We start from the raw sequence: 22,926 nt of genomic DNA on the forward strand, positions 1-22,926 counted from the left end.
CAGGCGGGGGAGGGGGGTTTAACCATTGCAAGTCACTTGAGTTTTGTGGTCTTATGTGCAATACTCTCAAAGTGCCAACAAAGGGTCCTGGGAATCCAAACCGCAAAGTGTATTGAATAAGTGTCACCAAGATATGAAGTCATCTAGTGGCAAAATGAAACAGAAGAGAGAGTCAGCAGAGTCTGCCCCCAGAGTATTAGAGATTCATTAGTGACGGGAGTCAGTATCACTAACAATTTCTGGAAAAAGGTCTTAGAATAAAGCAGAAAACATACTTGATACCTTAAATCCAAATTGTACCCACCGCACAATGACCCTCTGGGTCGTAAATAGTAGATAAAATCTGTACCTGGAGATGCCGTTTTGCCAGAATAGTCACACCATGAGCCTTGGAGGTGTAGGAAGCAGATGCCACCACTGACCAGTTTAATATGTTGAGTTTTGTGACCTCCTCCGGGATGAAATTAGTTTCTTGAATGAGGGTGAAATCTACTATTTGTTTAGGTACCGTATAAGATCATTTTCCACCTTTTCATGCTTCCCCCGTTCCAGGATCCAACTTTGATGTTGGGCATCATTCAGCGTGAGACAAAAACTCAACATGGCGTCAGACAAGTGCGTGTTGCATCTGCATATGAGAGGGACAAAAAGGGTGGGAGACAAGAGGAGAGAGACAATACAAAACAGGAAAAAAACTAAGACGTTCAGTGTTCCAAAAGACATAACAAAACAGAAAAACAGTAGCTTTGTAAGAACATTATACTTGCAGGATATTGAGGGGATACCAAAGACATCTAACTATATGTAATTCCACCAGTAAACAAAGGAGGACGCCAGCATGCCGCAACAGAAAATGGCGGAGATATTAATATTAGCCCAGCATCTCGTATGAAACATAATAATAAAATAAAATGACATAGAATGCCAGCAGGCAGGTCATGTAGATAAGTAGAAAAACAAGATAGCCAAATGAGGTAGAAGGTTACGTGAGTAAGACCACAGAGCCAATAATGAATATAGTAGAGTTAGGCTAACACAGGCTGGTAGAAGGCCAAGGTGTTAAGTTTACCCATTAGTGGCGGATGGGACGGATATGTCCATGGTATCTGCCTGGGAAAGTGAGCAAAGATATTCAGAGTCGTCGTCAGAGGGGGTAAAGTCCTTGTAGACATTGCCTTCATAAATGTAAGTCTGGGTAGGTACTAGAGTATAGCCCATAGGCTTAAATATGGCATTAGCTACTGGGGCCAGCGAATGGGCGGTGCATGCATGAACTGTTATTTAGTGATTCCTCTCTGAATCCCCCCCTTCATAAATGTACCCCGAAGACTAGAATGGGCTGACAAATTGAAAACTACTGTAAGCTTTTTGGAGCTTGGGAAATGATAATTTTCATAGTCCCCATAAAAGCTATAAGGACTGCATTTGCAGTCTTAAAAAGGGAACCGTAGCAGTTACCGCCAATATGCCTTTGGCAAATGCACAAAAATGCGGTGCATATGCATGCGCAGTTCTGACCTAATCGCAGCGCAGCGAAAAAACCTAGCGTGCGATCAGGTCTGAATGACCCCCTATGACCGCTGACATCACTGCCGATCTAGCACCCTGGAATACAGTGGAAAGCAATAAAGGTTAAAGTCCAGTGCAGACAGGGGAGCTGCTGAGCACGATTAACTGATCTCTGCACTGCACGTTGGTTGTTAGACTTGTATTCTAACATCCAACATTTGTGGCTACAACAGAGAAAGTCCCCCTCAAACACCCAGTGGATCCATGAGGTGGGTACTTTTTACCGTCACTTGGGCTTGTGGAAGGGACCCAGACAAGGGGCAGTTGCTGGGCACTGCTGAGGGGGACAAATACAAGAGGCATGGCATTGGCCACACACCCTCTAAAAAAATTGTGATTAATATAACGCGCGGCACTGCACATAATGGTCCCCCTTTGCAGCGCTACTGCCCCCATGCACTATGGAGTGCTGCACATACTATTTTTGATTTTTTTTTTAAGGAGGCATGGTAATGGTTCTCAGATTTAGCTGCACCCCACCCACAGTACCCGGACCCTTGTCCGCTCTAGGGAGCCCTGCAACCACCTTCCCTGCTTTCCATCTCATGTATGGCAACATCTGACTCTTTAATAGGCCATTAACAGGTATATTAATAATTCCTGTTGTATTTGTCTGGTTAAAGACTGATGAGGAGGAACACAGCTGTCTGGGACATGAGCTAACAGCATAAATTACCCAACCACGGCGGTTCTTCATCATTGATTTTGCAAGAGGTTTGGTTTATGTCCTTCCCGCGAAGGAGAATTGTGACATTCAGCATGTGCTCATGTATACGGAGGGATTACACATTCTGTAAACACTGAGATTGATTAATGCGAACTTAAACAGAGGTAAGTCACATCTCCCAGCGGAATGTCATGTTAAACTGTGAAGGACCACATACGATTACACATTTCCAGATGGAAACTGGTACTCCAGGCTTTCTTTAAATAAAGCAATGGCGACATAAGAAAGCAGTAATAGAACAAGATGCATACAGTATAACAAAGCGTCTCTTTTTAAGAACGTGTCTTTAGCGCAAACATAAAAATGCTAACTTTGATTACAGTACTGCCACTGATTAGCCGGGCACAAATGAGAATGTCAGCAAAACTATTTAAAGATCCTGCAGGCCAAGAAGTTTTTCTTTATTGAATAACATCCCACTGTTTTATTTGAGCATTGAATGACAGGATCATCATTAGATTACATTAGAGGAAATCCAACTGTTCAGGAATCGGGCGACTTGGCAGGATCATGTCTGGCTTCACTGCAGCCTGCTTGTGTGTATGGGAGAGTCGGACAGGGAGGTTGTAAGAGGCCCTAGTGCTTCAGATACGCTAAACCAGTGGTTCTCAAACTCGGTCCTCAGGACTCCACACAGTGCATGTTTTGCAGGTAACCCAGCAAGTGCACAGGTGTATTAATTACTAGTGATGTGCACCGTACATTTTTCGGGTTTTGTGTTTTGGTTTTGGATTCGGTTCCGCGGCCGTGTTTTGGATTCGGACGCGTTTTGGCAAAACCTCACCGAAATTGTTTTGTCGGATTCGGGTGTGTTTTGGATTCGGGTGTTTTTTTCAAAAAACCATAAAAAACAGCTTAAATCATAGAATTTGGGGGTCATTTTGATCCCATAGTATTATTAACCTCAATAAACAAAATTTCCACTCATTTCCAGTCTATTCTGAACACCTCACACCTCACAATATTATTTTTAGTCCTAAAATTTGCACCGAGGTCGCTGGATGGCTAAGCTAAGCGACACAAGTGGCCGACACAAACACCTGGCCCATCTAGGAGTGGCACTGCAGTGTCAGACAGGATGGCACTTCAAAAAAAATTGTCCCCAAACAGCACATGATGCAAAGAAAAAAAGAGGCGCACCAACGTCGCTGTGTGACTAAGCTAAGCGACACAAGTGGCCGACACAAACACCTGGCCCATCTAGGAGTGGCACTGCAGTGTCAGACAGGATGGCACTTCAAAAAAATTGTCCCCAAACAGCACATGATGCAAAGAAAAAAAGAGGCGCACCAAGGTCGCTGTGTGACTAAGCTAAGCGACACAAGTGGCCGACACAAACACCTGGCCCATCTAGGAGTGGCACTGCAGTGTCAGACAGGATGGCACTTCAAAAAATTGTCCCCAAACAGCACATGATGCAAAGAAAAATGAAAGAAAAAAGAGGTGCAAGATGGAATTGTCCTTGGGCCCTCCCACCCACCCTTATGTTGTATAAACAGGACATGCACACTTTAACGAACCCATCATTTCAGCGACAGGGTCTGCCACATGACTGTGACTGAAATGACTGGTTGGTTTGGGCCCCCACCAAAAAAAGAAGCAATCAATCTCTCCTTGCACAAACTGGCTCTACAGAGGCAAGATGTCCTCCTCATCATCATCCTCCGATTCCTCACCCCTTTCACTGTGTACATCCCCCTCCTCACAGATTATTAATTCGTCCTCACTGGAATGCACCATCTCAGATTCCTGTGTACTTTCTGGAGGCAATTGCTGGTGAATGTCTCCACGGAGGAATTGATTATAATTCATTTTGATGAACATCATCTTCTCCACATTTTCTGGAAGTAACCTCGTACGCCGATTGCTGACAAGGTGAGCGGCTGCACTAAACACTCTTTCAGAGTACACACTGGAGGGAGGGCAACTTAGGTAGAATAAAGCCAGTTTGTGCAAGGGCCTCCAAATTGCCTCTTTTTCCTGCCAGTATACGTACGGACTGTCTGACGTGCCTACTTGGATGCGGTCACTCATATAATCCTCCACCATTCTTTCAATGGTGAGAGAATCATATGCAGTGACAGAAGACGACATGTCAGTAATCGTTGGCAGGTCCTTCAGTCCGGACCAGATGTCAGCACTCGCTCCAGACTGCCCTGCATCACCGCCAGCGGGTGGGCTCGGAATTCTTAGCCTTTTCCTCGCACCCCCAGTTGCGGAAGAATGTGAAGGAGGAGCTGTTGACGGGTCACGTTCCGCTTGGCTTGACAATTTTCTCACCAGCAGGTCTTTGAACCTCTGCAGACTTGTGTCTGCCGGAAAGAGAGATACAACATAGGTTTTAAATCTAGGATCGAGCATGGTGGCCAAAATGTAGTGCTCTGATTTCAACAGATTGACCACCCGTGAATCCTGGTTAAGCGAATTAAGGGCTCCATCCACAAGTCCCACATGCATAGCGGAATCGCTCTGTTTTAGCTCCTCCTTCAATGTCTCCAGCTTCTTCTGCAAAAGCCTGATGAGGGGAATGACCTGACTCAGGCTGGCAGTGTCTGAACTGACTTCACGTGTGGCAAGTTCAAAGGGTTGCAGAACCTTGCACAACGTTGAAATCATTCTCCACTGCGCTTGAGTCAGGTGCATTCCCCCTCCTTTGCCTATATTGTGGGCAGATGTATAGGCTTGAATGGCCTTTTGCTGCTCCTCCATCCTCTGAAGCATATAGAGGGTTGAATTCCACCTCGTTACCACCTCTTGCTTCAGATGATGGCAGGGCAGGTTCAGGATTGTTTGGTGGTGCTCCAGTCTTCTGTACGCGGTGGCTGAATGCCGAAAGTGGCCCGCAATTCTTCGGGCCACCGACAACATCTCTTGCACGCCCCTGTCGTTTTTTAAATAATTCTGCACCACCAAATTCAATGTATGTGCAAAACATGGGACGTGCTGGAATTTGCCCAGATGTAATGCACGCACAATATTGGTGGCGTTGTCCGATGTCACAAATCCCCAGGAGAGTACAATTGGGGTAAGCCATTCTGCGAGGATGTTCCTCAATTTTCGTAAGAGGTTGTCAGCTGTGTGCCTTTTATGGAAAGCGGTGATACAAAGCGTAGCCTGACTAGGAACGAGTTGGCGTTTACGAGATGCTGCTACTGGTGCCACCGCTGCTGTTCTTGCTGCGGGAGGCAATACATCTACCCACTGGGCTGTCACAGTCATATAGTCCTGAGTCTGCCCTGCTCCACTTGTCCACATGTCCGTGGTTAAGTGGACATTGGGTACAACTGCATTTTTTAGGACACTGGTGACTCTTTTTCTGAGGTCTGTGTACATTTTCGGTATCGCCTGCCTAGAGAAATGGAACCTAGATGGTATTTGGTACCGGGGACACAGTACCTCAATCAAGTCTCTAGTTGCCTCTGAATTAACGGTGGATACCGGAACCACGTTTCTCACCGCCCAGGCTGCCAAGGCCTGAGTTATCTGCTTTGCAGCAGGATGACTGCTGTGATATTTCATCTTCCTCGCAAAGGACTGCTGGACAGTCAATTGCTTACTGGAGGTAGTACAAGTGGTCTTCCGACTTCCCCTCTGGGATGACGATCGACTCCCAGCAGCAACAACAGCAGCGCCAGCAGCAGTAGGCGTTACACTCAAGGATGCATCGGAGGAATCCCAGGCAGGAGAGGACTCGTCAGACTTGCCAGTGACATGGCCTGCAGGACTATTGGCTTTCCTGGGTAAGGAGGAAATTGACACTGAGGGAGTTGGTGGTGTGGTTTGCAGGAGCTTGGTTACAAGAGGAAGGGATTTAGTGGTCAGTGGACTGCTTCCGCTGTCATCCAAAGTTTTTGAACTTGTCACTGACGTATGATGAATGCGCTGCAGGTGACGTATAAGGGAGGATGTTCCGAGGTGGTTAACGTCCTTACCCCTACTCATTACAGCTTGACAAAGGCAACACACGGCTTGACACCTGTTGTCCGCATTTGTGTTGAAATAATTCCACACCGAAGAGCTGATTTTTTTTGTATTTTGACCAGGCATGTCAATGGCCATATTCGTCCCACGGACAACAGGTGTCTCCCCGGGTGCCTGACTTAAACAAACCACCTCACCATCAGAATCCTCCTTGTCAATTTCCTCCCCAGCGCCAGCAACACCCATATCCTCATCCTGGTGTACTTCAACAGTGACATCTTCAATTTGACTATCAGGAACTGGACTGCGGGTGCTCCTTCCAGCACTTGCAGGGGGCGTGCAAATGGTGGAAGGTGCAAGCTCTTCCTGTCCAGTGTTGGGAAGGTCAGGCATCGCAACCGACACAATTGGACTCTCCTTGGGGATTTGTGATTTAGAAGAACGCACAGTTCTTTGCTGTGCTTTTGCCAGCTTAAGTCTTTTCATTTTTCTAGCGAGAGGATGAGTGCTTCCATCCTCATGTGAATCTGAACCACTAGCCATGAACATAGGCCAGGGCCTCAGCTGTTCCTTGCCACTCCGTGTCGTAAATGGCATATTGGCAAGTTTACGCTTCTCATCAGACGCTTTCAATTTTGATTTTTGGGTCATTTTACTGAACTTTTGTTTTTTGGATTTTACATGCTCTCTACTATGACATTGGGCATCGGCCTTGGCAGACGATGTTGATGGCATTTCATCGTCTCGGCCATGACTAGTGGCAGCAGCTTCAGCACGAGGTGGAAGTGGATCTTGATCTTTCCCTATTTTAACCTCCACATTTTTGTTCTCCATTTTTTAATGTGTGGAATTATATGCCAGTATCAATAGCAATGGCCTACTACTATATATACTGCGCACAACTAAAATGCACCACAGGTATAGAATGTAGATGGATAGTATACTTAATGACGACACAGAGGTAGGTACAGCAGTGGCCTTCCGTACCGTACTGCTATATATACTGGTGGTCACTGTGTCAGCAAACTGCAAAACTAAAATGCACCACAGGTATAGAATGTAGATGGATAGTATACTTAATGACGACACAGAGGTAGGTACAGCAGTGGCCTTCCGTACCATACTGCTATATATACTGGTGGTCACTGTGTCAGCAAACTGCAAAACTAAAATGCACCACAGGTATAGAATGTAGATGGATAGTATACTTAATGACGACACAGAGGTAGGTACAGCAGTGGCCTTCCGTACCGTACTGCTATATATAGTATACTGGTGGTCACTGTGTCAGCAAACTGCAAAACTAAAATGCACCACAGGTATAGAAGAATGTAGATGGATAGTATACTTAATGACGACACAGAGGTAGGTACAGCAGTGGCCTTCCGTACCGTACTGCTATATATAGTATACTGGTGGTCACTGTGTCAGCAAACTGCAAAACTAAAATGCACCACAGGTATAGAATGTAGATGGATAGTATACTTAATGACGACACAGAGGTAGGTACAGCAGTAGCCTTCTGTACCGTACTGCTGTATATACTGGTGGTCACTGTGTCAGCAAACTGCAAAACTAAAATGCACCACAGGTATAGAATGTAGATGGATAGTATACTTAATGACGACACAGAGGTAGGTACAGCAGTGGCCTTCCGTACCGTACTGCTATATATAGTATACTGGTGGTCACTGTGTCAGCAAACTGCAAAACTAAAATGCACCACAGGTATAGAATATAGATGGATAGTATACTTAATGACGACACAGAGGTAGGTACAGCAGTGGCCTTCCGTACCGTACTGCTATATATACTGGTGGCCACTGTGTCAGCAAACTGCACAACTGAAATGCACCACAGGTATAGAATCTAGATGGATAGTATACTTGACGACACAGAGGTAGGTACAGCAGTGGCCTACTGTACCGTAATGCTATATATTATATAGTGGTGGTCACTGGTCAGCAAAACTCTGCACTGTACTCCTCCTATATAATATTATACTGGTGGTCCCCAGTCCCCACAATAAAGCAGCACACTGAGCACAGATATGGAGTGTTTTTCAGGCAGACAACGTATACTGGTGGTCACTGTCAGCAAAACTCTGCACTGTACTCCTGCTATATAACAGAACAAAAAATCCAGCGCTAGAGCTAATTGTAACTATAACTTTCTGCCAATGCTCATTAATAACACAAATCTTACAGCAGCTGTTAAAAGGGGAATACTCAACCCCTAAAAAGACATGAAACAAACAAACAAACAAACAAACAAACAGCAAACAGCGCTAAAGAGAGATGTGTAATTTATTAAAAATAATAAAATTAAATAAATATAATATAATATGTGCACTGAAAAAAGCCACCAGCACAGCTGTTTTAATTGCATGAAGTCTTTTGTCATCTTGGACTAACATACCATCTGTGCATGATTACTAATCAGCTATACTAAACAACTAAGCTGGAATTGCTTTATATGTAGTGTTTTAAGTGTAACTATTGCCGGTACTGATACACATATTATATTATATTTATTTAATTTTATTGATTTTTAATAAATTACACATCTCTCTTTAGCGCTGTTTTCTGTTTGTTTGTTTGTTTGTTTGTTTCATGTCTTTTTAGGGGTTGAGTATTCCCCTTTTAACAGCTGCTGTAAGATTTGTGTTATTAATGAGCATTGGCAGAAAGTTATAGTTACAATTAGCTCTAGCGCTGGATTTTTTGTTCTGTCTGTTTCAAGTTTACTCATATCGAGCTGCTTTGGGCTTTTTTAACTATTTCGTCACTCAGGTGTATCTCAGACAGATTAGAGAGAAGGAACAAATATCTTAAAGGGAAAGTATCCCCTATTGTGGAGGGACCCGTGGATGATTATACTGATATGCATAGGATGTTTAATAAACTGGAGAACCTATGCATCTCAGAAACACGACATTGGTGGGATCAGATCACCCTACAGAAATATCTGGACGGTGATCTGATACCAAGGGGATTGAGGATTTTGAAGTCCTCCACATTTAAGGATGATAAAAAAATTTCTGATGACTGGAACAATATTTTAGATCTGTGTTCTAAAAATCTTATGAAGCTCTTGATTAAATATAGGGAAGAGCAGGTAATGAAATTACAAGATGAGATAGAAAAACACATACCTTATTGAAAGCATTTGAGGGTAATAAAGACTTTAAGGAAAGAGATGCGAAGGTGAATAAAAAGATCGAGGAAGCTGAGCAGGAAATTATAGTCCGTAAAGAATTAAAATTAAATAGAGATCAACAGGACTATGTGAGGGGGGAAATACATAATTTTAATCGGACCCGCAGATTTAGTAGTAGAACAAATGACCCAGAAAAGGCCCATAGTAGGAATAGGAGAAATGTCCGTTTTCAGGAAAAAAATAGGAATTACGATCAAAGGGGCAGAAATAATAATAGAAATGCATTTCAATATAATGGTAATCAAATGTTTAACACAAAAAGACAATATAGCCCTAATGTACAGGGATTTGATAGAGCCATATATAGAAATAGGTATGAATCCCTTGCGAACTGTTCCCCAAATTATGAAGACCCTGGAATGAGGAGGAATTTTCAAAATAGGAAGAGTTTTCAGAGAGTTGAAGACGACCTCGAAGCTTCACCTGCAGGTCAGTCTTTTTTAGGGCTACATCAGCCCAACAGGTGGTACAGGGAAACTCCAAGAGGATCCCAAAAACGAGGAAGAGTAAGAGATGACGAGGAGTTAGAGGAGGGAGGAGAAATAAGGAAAAATCCGTGTGTCAGATGAGTGGTGAAGGTAAAGGTATTTTTAACCTTTCCTCTAAGGAGCTCACAATGGACGAGAAAAAACTACTTGAGAGGGGCCTTAATTTTGCGCCAGTAACGAAACCTAATTAGTTTAATCTATGTATAGATCTAAACCGTTATGTGAGAACTCTCTGTCGCAAACGGTATTTTGCACAAAAATCTTTAAAACAAAATAAACTTGATGGTATGGCTATAATCCTTGATAAAGAGGACACTGAAACTCTCGACATTCTAAATTTATTATTAAAAGAATCTGGACAGGGAGTGGAGATTAAAGAAAGTCCGGTTAAAATTTATGATCAAAACCGTTTTAGAACGAAGTCAGAATTCTATCCACCTCAGTGGAAAGGGCCATTTGTGGAGAGCTTTTACAAGGTGACTTTAGAAAATTTTAGAGTCATGTGTGAAAAAGCAGATGAGAAACCATTTAGGGATAATTTGACCTCAGGAGAAAGAAGAGCTATTAAATGCCTGTATGCAGATAAAGATGTTATAATAAAATCAGCAGATAAGGGCGGTGGGATTGATCCTGAATACAGTAGATTATGTGAAAGAAGCTTATCGGCAGCTAAATGATACGGGATTCTATAAAAAGCTGGATAGCAATCCCACCGCCCTATTCCAAGTACAACTAAAACATTTGCTGGATGATGGAGTACAGTCGGGAGCTATTTCTAAGGATACCATGCACTTTCTATTTTGCACTCACCCTATTACCCCCACGTTTTATTATTTGCCCAAAATTCACAAGTCACTCACCACACCCCCTGGGAGACCTATTATTTCGGGAGTGGGTTCCCTCACAAATAATCTTTCATATTTTGTGGACCACCATTTACAAAGCTATGTGAGTGAGCTTAAGTCTTATATCAAAGACACAAAAAGTTTCTTAAATTTGATAAATAAAGTTACATGGAAACAGGGATACTATTTGGTTACTTATGATGTTGAGTCTTTATATTCAAATATTACGCATGAATTGGGAATTAATGCCGTTGAACATTATTTAAGAAATGATGACAGTATGACAGATACACTCACTGGATTCCTTTTAGAATCAATCAGATTTATACTTACTCACAATTATTTCACGTTTGACTCCTCTATTTTTTTACAGACACGTGGGACCGCCATGGGGACTAGGTTCGCCCCGAGTTTTGCGAACCTATACATGGGTCTCCTAGAGGAGCGACATGTGTGGGCTCGCGGTTTCGGGGCGGGCCTGGTCCTCTATGGAAGGTATATAGATGATTTGTTTATTATTTGGGAAGGGGATTTATTGTCACTGCATGATTTCACTAACAGTCTAAATGAAAATCTATTTGGTTTAAAATTTACTTGCACTTATAGCACTGTCACTATTAATTTTCTTGATATCACTCTTACAGTAAAGGACAATCATTTAGTCACGGAAACATTTGTAAAACCTGTAGACCAGAATAGATATTTAAATTATAGGAGTTCACACCTAACAGGCTGGAAAAATAATATTCCAAAAAGCCAATTGGTTAGACTTAAACGAAACTGCTCCTCAGATTTTGTCTATAGACAGCAAGCTATGGGCATGTTGAAATCATTTGAAGAACAAGGTTATCCCCCTGATCTGCTACAAAAGGCATTCTTAGAGGTAGAAAAGATAGAGAGGGCAAAACTCCTGGAGTCTGGAAAAGATATGCACACCTCTAATAAAATAAAGTCAAATAATAAACTACAAGCAGCTTCATTTGTAACTCAATATAATAGTCACGCTAAAGAGATTAAAAAGATTATAAAAACTAATACATCAATATTAGGCATGGATGATATCCTAAAAGGGGAGGTGAGCCTGGAGGGACATGTAGTATTTAGAAAGTCAGAAAATTTGAAATCAAAATTGGTACAAAGTCACTTTGTGAATCCCACAGTCCCAAGTACCAGTGGAGGCAACTGGTTACCGGTGAGACCAGTAGGTTTCCACAGGTGCGGTATGACAGAATGTACTACTTGTATGCATTCTCCTAGAAAAAGCATTGACTTTTGTTCATATACGAATGGAGAAAAATTTCAAATTAAAAAATTTCTCAATTGCAATTCAGTGTTTGTAATATATGTGATTACGTGCGGCTGCAGAAAACAGTACGTAGGCCGCACAACCCGTACTTTGCATGTACGGTTTTCTGAACACAGGAGAAATATTCTAAAAGGGTTTAGTGCAAAATGTGTTTATTGAAAAAACAAAAGCAGTTACAAATGGTTAACATACAGACAGTTGTAATAGGGAGTAGTGTCGTAGTACAACTGGAGGCCTGTTTGGCTCCCGAGGCCATTAACAGAAAATCATATATCAATGGTATACAACAGCCCAGCACTCGGGTAAATATAGTTCGATAACAGACACCTCATATTAACCGTATTAGTATAAAACAAAAAACTAAAAACCTAAATAAAGAAGAAGAGGAAAGAAAGGATAGAGAGAGAGGCAGAGAAGAAAAAGAAAAAGGGGGATAGATAAGAGGAAGCATCAGAATCAGAATCATCCGGTCCAAAGCGCGAGCCCCCCGCTTGCCACAGAATGGAAGGCAGTACATTGAGGCGGAGAAGCATCTAAGAGGACGTGGAAGGACTGGAAGCGAGGATAGACCTATAGGTTGGGGAATCCTTAAAAAGTAGCCATCGGGCCCACGTATCCCTGAAGGGTAAGTAGCCCCCCTCAGCAGATGTCATTATATCATCTAAGTCCATGTATAGGTCAACTCTAGTCAACCAATCTCTAACAGTTGGAGGGGAGGAGGATCGCCAACGGACAGGTATCACCGCTTTGGCAGCATTGTTAAGATGGCATAACAGGGAGTGTTTATAGCTCGAGACGGGTCTGGACGAGAAGTGGAACAGCCAAAACAGAGGATCCGTCGGTACCCGCTTCCCCCGTAATTTCAGCAGCAAGTGAAAGTATCTCCTTCCAGTAGGGTTGGAGCAAGGGGCACGACCACCAGATATGGAGCGGGTTCCCTGGTCCAGAAGAGCAGCGCCAACAGGTGTCGGGTAGCCCAAGACCCATTTTAGAAAGAATGTCAGGGCATCTATACCACCGAGAAATCAATTTGTACTGGGTCTCAACCACCAATGTGCTGGGGGAGCAAGCGTGGGACAGTTTGAATATTTTCTCCCAAACGTCTCCCCCGAGCCGCCGACCAAGGTTTTTGTCCCATGCCTCAGTAAAGGATGGGAGGTCTGGGCTGGAGTCAGTCAGCAGCAGGTTGTATATCAAGGAGATAGAGTGAAGTGGGGGTGACGGGCCATCGCAGAGGCGTTCGAACGGTGCAGGGGGCGAGGGCCTCCCTCCAGGGTAACCTTGGGAAACCAAGAAGTGGCGAACTTGCAGATAGCGCCAAAAATCTCTGGTTGGTAAGTGCCATTTCACCTGCAAATCCGAAAAGGAGACAACCCCATCCCCGTCCACCAGCTGCCCAACCCTACAGAGTCCTAAATCAAACCAATGCTCGAACGCCCGCGCGTCCGTGCCAGGGAGAAATCGTTCGTTGAATAGGAAGGACATGTAGGAGGAAGTCGGCGAGGAAACAGAGGGGAATTTTCTAATCACCTTCCAACACGCCAGGGTGGGGCCCACAGTGGGGTGGGAAATGACAGGGAGGGTGTGCAACCACGGGACTACAGCAATGGGAGAGGGGAGGGCCTGGCTCTCAATCTGCACCCACTGTTTCGATGGAGCATTTCTAGACCACCAAAGAATCCGTTGGAGGTGGCAGGCTCGGTAGTAGCCTTGTATGTCTGGCAGGCGAAGGCCACCCTTGTCTCTCTGCCTAACCATCGTGGAAAATTTCAAGCGGGATCTCCTGCCTCCCCAGATGAACTCTCTAAATAGCTGTTGGACCTCCTTGAACCAGGCGGGAGGGATTTTGATCGGCAGGGTCTGCAATAGATATAAGATTTTAGGGAGAGAATTCATCTTGAGAACTCCCAGTCTACCCAGCCAAGAGAAGGACTTGGAAGTCCAGGACTGGAGGTCTGCACGGAGCTTAGTGAGGAGAGGAGTAAAGTTGGAGTCGAAAAGACGTGAAAGATCTCTGGTAATGGTAGTCCCTAGATATTTCAATTGGGAGGTGTGCCAGGTGAAGGGAAGTGCCGCTTTAAGTCCAGATATCATGGTGGGCGGGGCAGTAAGATTCAGGGCAACTGATTTCGAATAATTTATTTTGAAGTTAGAGAGCTCGCCAAATAGCCGGAACTCGGCCATTAGATTGGGTAAGGAAACTATAGGGTTCGTGACTGTGGCTAGTAAATCGTCAGCGAAGAGGGCGAGCTTATAGTCCGTGTCCTGAAGCCGGATCCCAGAAATATTTGGATTCAGCCTAATTGCCTTAGCTAGGGCCTCCATACAGAGAACAAAAATCATGGGGGACAGAGGACAGCCCTGCCTAGTCCCGTTACTAATATCGAACGATCCGGATAGGGAGCCGTTAATCACGATTCTAGCCGAAGGAGAGGTGTAAAGGGCCAGAACGCGCTGTAAGCAGGTCGGACCCAGTCCCATGTGCCTCAAAACCCCAGCCATGAAACCCCAGTCAATTCTGTCGAACGCTTTTTCAGCGTCGGTGGATAATAGGATTGCCGGGGAATCTTGTAGGGAGACGTAGTGTATAAGGGCAATGATCTTAGATGTGTTGTCCTTTGCCTCTCGACCAGGGACAAACCCCACTTGGTCACTGTGTATAAGGGAGGGTAGGAGGGACTTGAGCCTATTGGCTAGGAGTTTGGCAAAGAGTTTAACGTCAACATTGAGAAGGGATATAGGCCGATAGCTGGGGCACAGGGAGGGGTCCTTGCCTTCCTTAGGGATGACAGCAATGTGGGCCTCAAGAGACTGCCTAGAAAAAGGATTGGTATCGGAGACTTTGTTGCACGCATCTAAGAGGAGAGGGAATAATTTATCCCGAAAGGCTTTATAGTAATTGATGGTGAAACCGTCCGGACCCGGGCTCTTCCCAGAAGGAGCGGATTTGATAGCGTCATCGACTTCCTGGGAAGTGAAGGGCCTTTCTAACTCCTCCCCGGCATCCTCGGAGAGTTTAGGGAAGCCGATCTTCGTAAGGTAGGCGTCTACGTCGCGTGACCTATCGCCAGACGAAGCAGAAGAGGGGAGATTGTACAGGGAGGTGTAGTATGAACAGAATGTCTACGCAATTTTATCCATCTCGTGGAGAGAGCGCCCTTGTGCATCTTTTATGGAGGGGATAAACGAGAGCGCCCTCTGGGTACGTAGAGCTCGGGCCAGCATTTTGCCCGGCTTGTTGCCCCATCGGTAATACCGATTACGACACTTCCGAAAGGAAAATTTCACCTTGTCCAGCAATAATTTATTCAGGGACGAACGGGCAGTGACCAGATCAACATAAGTGTCAGGGGAGAGAGTGGCCTTATGGGTGGTTTCTAGGGATTCGATTTGCCGTAAAAGTGCCTCAATTTGGCCCAAACGTTGTTTCTTTAGGTAGGAGCCCAATTGAATGCACTTTCCCCGGATTACACATTTATGAGCCTCCCAAATCGTTAAGCTAGAGACATCAGGAGTGGCATTGCACTCGATGTACATATCAATGGCATCCTCAAGTTGGGCTTTGCAATACGGGTCATGCAATAGAGATTCGTTAAAGCGCCACGAGCGTCGCTGGGCAGGAGAGGGTCCAATGACAATGTCTAGTCTGACCGGAGCATGGTCGGACCATGTTGACTGGCCTATGGAGGTATCGCCTGCCAGGGGCAGGTGTCTATGGTCAAGAAAAATATAATCCAGTCTAGAGTACGAGCGATGAGGAACTGAATAATATGTGTAATACCGGTCAGACGGGTGGAATATGCGCCAGACGTCGGACAGCTGATGGAGGTGGAGGAGGCGCCTCACTCCCCCGAACGAGCGGCGATGAGGTAATGTGGACTTGAAGGAGGTATCTAGGGTGTGGTCAAGGGTCAAGTTGAAGTCTCCCCCCACAATCAGGATCCACTGTTTCAACGCGTCGACCCTGTCCAGAACAGCCTCGAGGAAGGCAAGTTGACCCTGGTTGGGAGCATATATGTTAACAATTGTAAAAGTTGTATTAAAAATAGAGCATATAAGTAAGAGGCATCTCCCCTCCTCCAACCTGTGGGCTACCACATTGGTGACGGGTAAATGTTTAGCAAAAAGAATGGCCACGCCCTTCGACTTAGAGTGGGAGTAGTTACAATAATACGAGGTGGGGAAGAACCTATTCCTAATATGAGGTGTAGAGGGGGAGTGTCGGAAATGGGTCTCCTGGACAAGGACAATATCAGCTCTCTCTGCGTGAAACGAACGGAGAGCGCCAGCCCTCTTCTCAGGGACGTTCAAACCCCTGGCATTTATGGAGAGTATCCTAAGTATGGGAGCCATATGTCAGGATGGTAGAGGGCCTCAAAGAGCTCAGGCCGTGGACCAGGTGAAAAGAGGAAGACGAGGAAAGATAGGATGAAGGAAAGAAAAGAGAAGAAAGCGCATCCAAGAACAAGAAAGAAAAAGAACGACATACCAGAGTAGGTCGAACAGTGAGATACCGCAGCCGGACAGGAAAGGGACCGTAAGGGTGCCCCTGTCTCGGGAAAACCATGGCGGTAGGGGGTACAGTAGGGGGCCGCAGCCCTGCCATCAGAGCCGGCCCTAGGCATAGGCAAACTAGGCAATTGCCTAGGGCATCTGGTATGCCTAGGGGCACAAGCAGCTTCTGCTGATTAAAATGATATGCAGCATGCCTATATTCTGTGTGTAGCATTTCGTATGCAGACACAGCCACAGTCGCACACAGTATATAGGCATGCTGCATATCATTTTAATCAGCAAAAGCTGCTTGTGCATCCTAGCCACATAGCAATGCAAATAAGATGCATTTTCATAAAAAATAGGCACCCGACGTTAGCAGAGCTGCCAGTTGACTCACGCCAGGAACTATATGTGTCATTATGTGTATAAGGGCATTAATAATGTGTTACATATGGGTAAGGGGCACTATGTGTGTCATTATGTGTATAAGGGCACTAATAATGTGTGGCATATGTGTAAGGGACATTATCAATGTGCGGCATATGTGTAAGGGAAATTATGTGTATAAAGGCATTAATAAGGGTTGGTATAGTGTGTAAGGCGCATTATGTTTATAAGGACATTAGTAATGTGTGTCATATGTGTAAGGGGCATTACTGTGTGGTATTATGTGTATAAATGCATTACCAATGTGTGGCATTATGTGTATAACGTGCTCTACTGTGTGGTGTAATGTAAAGAAAGGTCACTACTATGTGGTCTAATGTGAATAAAGAGCAATATGGTGTGGTGTAATGTGAATAAGGAGCAATTCAGTGTGATGTAATGTGAAAAAGGGGCACTACTGTGAGGAGTAACGTATATAAGGTAAAGTGGTACTACTGTGTGATGTAATGTGAATAAGGGACACTATCGCATTATAAATTGTGAATAAAGTTGCACTACGGTGAGGCATAAGTTGAATTGGGGTTACTATTGTGTGGCCATGCCCTTTGCCAGCAACAACACATACCTTTTTGGGCTGTGCGCCGAATGTGCGCACTGTTCTTATTTAAATTACAGGGGGTAGGAAAACAAAAAAAAGGACTGCTGTGGGTGGGGGGTGATGGTGCTGGGAAAGGGGTGCAGGGTCAGAGGCGGAACCAACGGTGGTGCTAGGGGGCACCAGCCAAAATCTTGCCTAGGGCATCATATTGGTTAGGGCCGGCTCTACCTGCCATCCTGAAAACAATAATTTCAAGTAAACATAAGCAATGAAGATAACCGGTGTTAGGTGAGCAATGCAAAAACAGTTACATGAAGAACAGTAATAATAGCAGTACTAATATTAACATCGGCAATAATGGGAAGGGTCCTTTCAGGGGAGGGGAGGGGAAGGGAGAAAGAGAAGAAAAAAAAAGGGGGGGGAGAGGGGGAGGGGAGGGGTTCGTTAATAAGGACCACAGCTGCGTTAAGTATACACACAAAAATAAGATTCTGGGTCTAGGCGTAGGGTAGTATTCTACAGCTATGACATGATATAAATCATGAGAAAAAGGGTGCAAGAGTTGTCAAGTCATCTAGGGTAAAGGGGGGGAGGGGAAGATAAAAAAAAAAAAAAGGGGGGGGGGAGGAAAGACACAATAAATCAAAGGTCATGAGGCTGAATCAACAGGGAAACTAAACAAATGAGTCTCACAGGGTGTCTAACTACCAACCCGACAGAAGAGACTGTCAGAATCAAAGCACGAGAGGTCCAACAAGGCCCGTCAGCTGGATTCCTATCAGGTGGCGTCTACCGATTGGAGGGGTTCTTCGCCTTTGGATTTCCTCTTCGGATCTGGACCTTGTGCCATCTCTCTCTTCTGGATGGGTTGGCAGAGGCCAGGGTGGGAAGAGTGAAAGCTCGCCAATCAGGGAGGGAAATATTCCCCTGTCCCAAAGCGGAGCAAAATCCAGGTAAGTCCGCCGGGGACTGGAGAGAGAGGACTCTGCCAGCATGGGAGACTTGCAGGGAGAACGGAAAACCCCATCTGTACTTCAGGTCGTGTTTGCGTAGCATTTCCGTCACAGGCTTCAGCAACCTCCGCTGTTGGAGGCGTGCGCCAGGAGAGGTCTTGAAAAATTTGGATTCGGGGTACCATTGAAATCAACTCCATCCAAATCCCGTACCTTACGAAGAATTTCCTCTTTCTGTGAGAAATAATGGAGTCTGCAGATGACGTCCCTCGGGCGGTCAGAAGCTGGCCCTTTCGGTCTGAGGGCTCTATGAGCCCGGTCGAATTCAATCTAGTCAGAGGGGTCCAGCCTAGAATTTCACCGAATATTTGGTTAGGGCGTCAACAAGGCTGGACGTAGGGACTTCTTCAGGGAGGCCCTGGACTCCTAATATTATTTCGACGACCTCTGTTGTCCAGGTCGTCTAATTCTGCATCAGTTCCATGTCCGACCCCTGTTGAGCGACTGTATCCCGTAGCTGGAGTAGTTGGTCCTCTACCGTGTCCCTTTCCTCCTCCAACGAGACAACTCTGGTTCCCAGATGTTTAATATCAGATTGTACCGACGAGATCTGGGTTTGAATAGAGTCCTGAAGTCGGCATTCAAGAGCTTGCATGTCTTGTTTGGAAGGGAGGGAGCGGACGTGGGTCAAAATTTCCCCAATTTCACCTCGCAGTTGGGACATTTGAGCTCGTATAGATCTCCAGTCGCGGGAGAGGAAGCCATCGTGGACGGAGAAATATCCGTATCAGGCGTAGTAGGAGGGGGGTCAGCGACCGACGGTATGGATAAGTAGGATCGGAGATTTGATTGGGACGGGGTACTACGTGTAGACCGAGCGGATTTTCCCTGTTGATTTTTCTTGCCTCTGGCCATCAGAAGAAGGGGGCAGAAAGGACCATTTCAAAAGGTTGTCACCTTCTTCTTATAAAGATGGCGGGGGGTACATTCCCCAACTAGTTAGACAGCATAGCCGGTGGAGAGAAGCCGCACTCACATCCCGTCAGTGATCACGGGGCGGGCGTCCGGGAGCATGCAAATGAGGAACAGTCCAGCAATACAGTGTATCGCTACCAGAGGGGGAGTGGCTTAATGGGCAGTAGCCCCTGCGTAATATCCCACGAGAGCGTCCCGGTATTGAGAGGCACGAGCAGCCGAGCCCCCACCAGCCCCCAAAAAGCAGGTATCAGGCGGAGCGGCCAGCCAGGTAGCAGGGGTGGTGGCAGCGTTGCCGTTGAGGGGTTATCCAGAGGGCTTAATGGGTCCTCTGATCTAATGAGGTATCCGGTAGGAGGAGCACCGCAGGGCAGGGCAGCCGGCAGGAAGGGGTGGGAGCTGCGACCTCAGATGGGGATCTGTGTCCCAGAGGATTAAAACCAGTGCAGCCGCCGGAGGGGCACTCAGATCTAGTGCACCTCCCCAGTCCTGTATCGCAGGGATCAGCACCCGCACCCCGGGGGGGTTCAAGACCCAGCCGTGTGACCCGCCAGTAGAGCTCCGGGGCCAGTAGCACAGGGGAGCGTGATGATCGCGGGCACCAGAGCCGAGGTCCGTGGAGCCCGGGCGGCCGGGACTCAGACGGCAGGCGGGTAGGAGAAGGTAGGAAGGGCGGGTCGCGGCAGGCAGCCCGGAGGACCCGGGGAAGCAGCGGGCGCGTTGCTGGAGCTCCGGTCCCGGAGCAAACTCACCTCCAAGCCCGCGGTCAGCAAACAGTCTCCCTGGAAGTATGCAGGGGATCCAGGCGTAGTGGCAGAAGGCTGATGGGGTCCACCAGGGGTTGAGTCGCGACGGAGCCTCACATCCGGCCCGAGCTGGCTCCAAACTCTAGGTCCCGGCTTCTTGCAGGGGGGAGTCCGCAATCCGCAGGAGTGCTTAAAAGCACTCCCCGACTCCGCGGGTCCCCTACGGCAACAGTCTCCACTCAGGAGAGGTCTCAGAGGGCTGGCTGGGGTGGTCAGGCAAAGGGCAGGAGGGAAAAAGATAATAAAAGGGCTATTCCTGCAGGAGCTGTGGTGAAGCACGACCACTCTCCACAACGGCCAGGCCACACCCCCCTTCTAAAAGGGTTTAAATCACACTCTCTATCCTACCATATTTCAGGTTGCCAAAAACAGGTTATGACTGAAGTAACCGTAAAGGCAATAGAACAAGTAGGTGTAACAAAACGGGGAGGAGATAGGTTTAAACAACTATGTAAGAGAGAAGCCTACTGGATATATGTTTTGGGCACCCTCTCCCCGGGGGGTCTGAATGATACAGTAGAACTAAATAATGTATAAGTCTACAGATAACCTCAGAGTACCCCCACATCTCTCTCTCTCTTTTGCCCCCCCCCCCCCCTTTTTGCTCTTCTTGCTCTCTTTTCTGTATTTTTCTCGGATAAACATTAGATGATAAGGATACAATTATGTATCTGTGTGTGTGCATTGATGGAAATATGCACACATCTATGTATGTGTGTTTTTGTTACTATGCAATTTTTGCACAAGGTTCTGTCTCTAGATTCATTGGCATGATCTGTATATCAATCTTCTATAAGTGTATAATCAGGAACACTGCATATACGCCTGTGTATAGGTGGGCATCCACTTGTACGCATGTGTATACGTAAGGTTCGAGAGTTTTCCCTCTAGGTAGGAAAATAAAATGAAATATTTTTGGAATATATTGTTTTCAGTTGTTAGATCAAGCACTTTCCTCTAGATATAAATGATATAAATGTTCTAAAAGAAACCCTGATGGCCCATTGGTAGCCTATACACCTACAATTTATGGTCGGTGTTTTGTAACATCCTAGACCTAACCCTATTAATTGTGATATGGAGTATGGAGGGATGTAGTGATACACCTGATGGTCTTGATTGTGCTATATATAAATATTTAAATAGTTTATGTATACATGTTTTTTCCTTATATAATAATGATTTATTAATTTTCAGCCAATGCTCTATTTTAAAGTTATTTTTAATATAAAAGTAATGTGATTTTTTTCTTATTAATGTGTAATATGTCCCTGTGCTGTGCTGTGTGCTTTCCCGATGCAGGCCGACTTATGCAGCGCTGCACGCCATAATGTGGCTGTTCAACTGGTGATAAAGTTGCAGCTAAAAGCAACAAAGTATTTGAAACGAGGCCGAGCCGTGGAAGCTGACGAATCATGCAATAACAGCACAGAGTCACACGCATGCGGGTGCGTTCCAGCCAAAGACGAGGCTTGGAACGCAAAGGAAACACGCCTGCGTGAGCGGCTAGGACCCGCTATAAAAATGGACACACAGGGACACTCTATACAACGTCTCTGAAGAAGCCGCTGACGTGTTTGGAGGCGGAGAAACGCGTAAGTCGTCATTCTTGATATCCAGTACTGGCATCCGACACTCGGCAAGTCTATCCCCTGCAAGCCCTCTGTTTTGGACCCTCCGGATATGGCACCAATAATGTGTTGAAGACACCAGGAGTCGGGAGTCCCCGAAACTGCCCCCTGCTGGGAGCTGGGCATTACGTAAAAGGTGATACAAAATACTGATGTGCCTCATTGTCTAAATCATCTCTGATTAAAAATCCTGTCCAAGTTGTTTCCATCATACTAACAATGTTACCATCTTTAACTGGACAAGGAATCATCAATTTCAGTGCGCTGAAAAAAGCCACCAGCACAGCTGTTTTAATTGCATGAAGTCTTTTGTCATCTTAGACTAACATACCATCTGTGCATGATTACTAATCAGCTATACTAAACAACTAAGCTGGAATTGCTTTATATGTAGTGTTTTAAGTGTAACTATTGCCGGTACTGATACACATATTATATTTATTTAATTTTATTGATTTTTAATAAATTACACATCTCTCTTTAGCGCTGTTTGCTGTTTGTTTGTTTCCTGCTATATAATACAGCTGCTCCCCAGTCCCCACAATTAAGCAGTGTGAGCACAGATATATGCAGCACACTGAGCACAGATAAGGAGCGTTTTTTTCAGGCAGAGAACGGATAAAATTGGTGGTCACTGATCAGCAAAACTCTGCACTGTACTCCTCCTATATTATACAGCTGCTCCCCAGTCCTCCCCACAATTAAGCAATAAAGCACAATCAAGTTCAACAATAACGGAGAGGACGCCAGCCACGTCCTCTCCCTAACATTTCCAATGCACGAGTGAAAATGGCGGCGACGCGCGGCTGCTTATATAGAATCCGAATCTCGCGAGAATCCGACAGCGGGATGATGACGTTCGGGCGCGCTCGGGTTAACCGAGCCATACGGGAGAATCTGAGTATGGCTCGGACCCGTGTAAAACGGGTGAAGTTTGGGGGGGTTCGGTTTCCGAGAAACCGAACCCGCTCATCACTATTAATTACTCACTGACACATTGTAAA

At 45.6% G+C, this 22,926-nt stretch overlaps 1 long non-coding RNA gene across 1 annotated transcript in view; it reads left to right on the top strand.

The window, feature by feature from the left end:
* Positions 1-22,372, top strand: part of LOC135000765 (uncharacterized) — a 47,976-nt gene extending 25,604 nt beyond the window's left edge. Inside the window, exon 6 of the long non-coding RNA XR_010202582.1 lies at positions 21,594-22,372. This is a non-coding gene — a long non-coding RNA (uncharacterized LOC135000765). The remainder of the gene's footprint in view (positions 1-21,593) is intronic.
* Positions 22,373-22,926: the final 554 nt, after the last annotated feature.

This window comes from Pseudophryne corroboree, chromosome 2 (assembly GCF_028390025.1).
Source record: "Pseudophryne corroboree isolate aPseCor3 chromosome 2, aPseCor3.hap2, whole genome shotgun sequence".
Classification (NCBI taxonomy): Eukaryota; Metazoa; Chordata; class Amphibia; order Anura; family Myobatrachidae; genus Pseudophryne; species Pseudophryne corroboree.